The 4,387-nt window shown below is 43.6% G+C and overlaps 1 pseudogene; it reads left to right on the forward strand.

The window, feature by feature from the left end:
- LOC139815422 (uncharacterized) overlaps positions 1-1,522 on the forward strand; it is a 4,817-nt pseudogene extending 3,295 nt beyond the window's left edge.
- Positions 1,523-4,387: the final 2,865 nt, after the last annotated feature.

Consider the following 4,387-nt stretch of genomic DNA (forward strand, 5'->3'; position numbering starts at 1 on the left):
AACTATAGAGGCTTATATTAGTTGTAAAGACTTTTATAAAAGATGGTGGGACGAAAACATGATGGGGTGATTACACTGTCAACAAGAAATACACGAAAACAAAAGTAATAGTTTTTGAAGTGAAACTTTTTTAGGCACGGTAGTGAGTTTGATTCGCGACACAAAATGAAACTTGTGTTTGGCACGGTAAAAAGTTTGATTGTGCGACACGAAAAAACGTCACGAAATAGTGTCACGAAAATTCGACCAACAGGCGTACAAAGTGAAACTCCTTTTGGATCGGTAAGTAAATTCGATTTTGCGACTCGAAAACGCGTCACAAACATTCAATCAGGCGTACGGCACTGGCGAGACGGATATAGTGAGAACTGCGTGTAACACTGGGTGCTTTCCAGCAAAAAACACTGGCGACACTGTGTGGCACAGTGTCAGACACGGTGCTTTCCAACAACGACACAGCGAAGCACATCTCGACACAGCATCGGTGTAGAGTTTGACACAGTGTTTGCACAGTGTCGCACTGTGTCACCTTGTTGGAAAACAGCCACTATATTTTCGAGTTGCGGGCGGGTTGGAGTGACAAATTCCGTATTGTATTGTTTTTGTATTAATTTCAGAAAAGTTATGGCAAAGCCTTGCCTTAAAAAGTTTCACTTGTAACGCGCGTGGCGACCACGCGTTCATTTGATATTTTTATAGCTTTTTAGCTAAATAGTAAATACGATCCCGTCGTTTGTCAAATTGCTCCATCACGTCTCAATGTAGAGAAATTTGCAAGAAAGGCTATTTTTTGATGTATTATGGCACATTATCCCGTGTGCTGATTTCTTATCGGGCGCCTCCCCAAGTGACGGATAGGGGAACACGCTCGCTAGAAATTGAGAGTACCGGGGAAATAAAATACCCAGAGCGGACCAAAATCAGCCAAAGAAGACCAACTCTGGCAGAAAAATTTCGCAGCCTGGGAGCGGTGCTGTGGGCTAATAACCCGCACACCTGAACAAAAAATCTTTAACTGAAACTAGACAAAATGTTGAGGCCATGTGGGAAACGGCCAACTACGTGAGGTGATGGGTCTGAGATGGAAAGATGATGCAAGGTGGAGATTCTGGTGGGTCTGATTGTGAGTGAGACAAGGTGGACGGGGTTCGGAGAAACGAGAGCGGGGAGCAGAATGAGCTTCATCTACTCGGGCAAGAAAGACGACCAGCCTCACGTCAACAGAGTGGGACTTGAGAGACGCGGTGAGCCAAGAATAGCTTAATGGAGTGGACCCTTGTAAGCGACCGAATTATCACCGCACGTTTCAGAACCCGCGCGTTTCCGCCCTGTCACCATTGTGCAATGCTACTCGCCCACCGATGTACAGAACCACTGTACAGAAGAGACGGACAAGTTTTACAACCAACTCGATGCAACTCTGGCGCGCATCAAGAGGAGAGACATTATAATGCTCATGGGAGATTTAAATGCAAAAATCGGCAGAGATGTCGCGCGGGGGCCGACAATGGGGAACGGCTGATTGAGGTATGCGGGACCTTCAACCTGGTCGTCGGCGGCTCGCTGTTTCCACACAAGACATGCTACAAGGTCTCCTGGGTGTCGTCAGATCAACAAACAAAAAACCAAATCGACCACTTTGCCATTAGTCGCAAATGGAGGAGCTCGCTGCTCGATGTACGAAACAAACGCGGAGCGGTTCCAATGTGGGAACAGACCGTCATCTCGTTCATGATGGCAACAATACGCCTAAAGATCATGGCCATAAAAAATCAGGCAAAAACGAGAAAAAGAAGGTTCAACATTGCCAGACTTTAGTCACCCCAAGTCAAGGGTGAGTTTGAACTGCAACTGCGGAACAAATTCAAAGCTCTCGCAGACACGGAACACTGCGGGATTGATGGTGACTGAGAGTGTCGAAAACGAACCTTCTTGATGGATACCTGCAAAACGACTCTTGGCCACTGGGACTCGGGTAGGAAAGAAGAAATCTCAAAAGACACCTGGACCTCCATCAAAACACGGAGAGAAAAGAAAGATGTAGTGAACAGCAGTCGCACGAGAGCCCAAAAGACAGCTGCCGCCGCAGAAAACACAACAGCAAACAGGAACGTGAAAAAAAAATACAAAGAGACAAGAAACTATATATACCAAACAACTGGCATCCCGAGCGCAGAGTGCAGCCAACGTTGGCAACTTGTAGCTGTAGGAGAGACCGGGGCTAAAAGTCACACGGTCAAGTTGTCACAAAGCTTATATCTCACTTGATGGATTGAGTGGAATATTCTTCTTTATAGTCGTGTTTGTCGGATGTACGAAATTGCTCGTTTGTAAAACATTGCATGTGATGATTACGAGCACTTGAAAAAATTGGAGGTCATGAGTAAATTGTTCTTGTCTCTATTTTTATTGTTCCGTTGGTTTTTGGAATTACTAGTTTTTTTTTTTTTTTCAGTCATAAGAAACATTATAGTTTGGGTAATTTTTCCTGTATTTAGTTGACCGTTATTGCAACATGGTTTATAAATATAATATTCTTTGTTTAAAATGACCGTTTGTGGTAAGGTGTCTCAAATGAGATGGGATTAGTTGTCACGTATTTCGTCTGCTGCGCAGGCTGCGCTGTAGGTTACGTGAGGTTACGCATGCGTGTGAAATGATTGCCGAACCAACGTGCTTTAGCCCTTATCCGTATACAATAAGCGATTACGCGATAAAATAGTGTTTTTAGACAGATTTTTGTAGTTTTTCTCTATGGCTCGAAATTGCGAAAGAAAAACAGCTAGAGGTACAACTCGACTCGATATTATGCTTGGCTGTCAGAGCTGTGAAAATACATGAGCTAACCTGTCAATCCGACAAGTTGCTTTAGAGTTTGATATCAATCATTGATATCGTACATTAGCTCGCTATTGCAAGAAGATTCCAGAAAAAGACCATGTATGTGAAAATATTGCTACTAGAGCTAGACAGATTTTTTCAAGTCTCAAGAACAAGAATTGGTAAATTACATTTTACGTGCTTTGGATATTTATTTTGGTCTCTCTCCCAAGGAAATCAAAACTTTTGCTTATAATCTAGCTTGCAATAATAATTCAATTGAGATATGCCTGCATCCTGGATGAAAAATAAAATGGCAGGAAAAGATTAAAACAGGAATTGATTGTCGTTTCCTCTATATAAAAGATGTGACAACCAACCCAGAGTCGTGTGACAACCAACCCTGGGTATGCCTCAAGTCGTCACATTTTCACAATCTTGCTTAGAATTAATCAACTTTTTTGTGTATAAATATATGCAAGTCTAATATTTTCTTCTTATACCTAAAGAATGTAGCTACATAAAAAAGTACTATACAATATTAGAAAATATTGCAAACATTTTTTTAAAAATCAGTATTTGATAAGTGTGACAACCCGCCCCGGTCTCCCCTACGCTTTAACAAAGCGCCTATCAAAAAAAAAAAGTTGTAGAACGGACGGACCCATCAAAGATGAGAACGGTGCGCTCCCAACATCCGAGCGGCGACAAATCGAGCGCTGGAGACACAACACTTTTGCGGTTCTTAACAATGCCACAACCGCACCAAGAACAGCAGACGTGCAAAAAGTTGAAACCACGGACAAATCCAAAATCAGTATTGCAGCACCCACCAAAGACGAAATCATTCAACCCATCAAAGAGATGAAAGGTGGAAAAGCACCAGGCATTGACAATATCGCTTCTGAGATCCTCAAGACAAACTTGAGCTATATATCGACTGACATCCTGGAGCCGCTGCTGGGAAGGGTCTGGGACGAGGAGACTCTTCCCGGTGAGTGGAACCAGGGGGTTCCCCCTGATTAAACTGCCAAAAAAAAAAGAGACAAATCAGACTGCAATAACTGGAGAGGAATCACACTGCTCCGGTATGCGGTAAGATGCTGCTACGTATCATCCTGAACAGGATACGAAAGCCAGTTGACGATATGTTACGAGAGGAACAAGCTGGTTTCAGGGAAGGCAGATCCACGCGACCGACCACATCAACACACTCTGATTATAATTGAACAAATTGCACAACACCAGGCCGCATTATATACCCTATTCGTCGACTTGAGACTTTTGACTCGTTTGATTGAGAGAGGATGTGGACGGCAATGTCGTTATTTGGCATCCCTCAAAAAATCATACGTTTGGTCTGGGCCACATACGTGTCTGGTGGAACACTGCGGGACGCTCTCACCACCCATCACCGTAGAGTCTGGGGTGAAGCAGGGATGTCTGTCTCCTTTCGTCCATCCTGTTTATTATGACACTGGATTGCACGCTTCGTAAATCAACAAACCAAAGCCGCGGGATTCAGTTTTGCGGACGACCTCTGTCTTTTGGCAACAAGTTTCCAAGA

This window comes from Temnothorax longispinosus, chromosome 6 (genome assembly GCF_030848805.1).
Source record: "Temnothorax longispinosus isolate EJ_2023e chromosome 6, Tlon_JGU_v1, whole genome shotgun sequence".
Classification (NCBI taxonomy): Eukaryota; Metazoa; Arthropoda; class Insecta; order Hymenoptera; family Formicidae; genus Temnothorax; species Temnothorax longispinosus.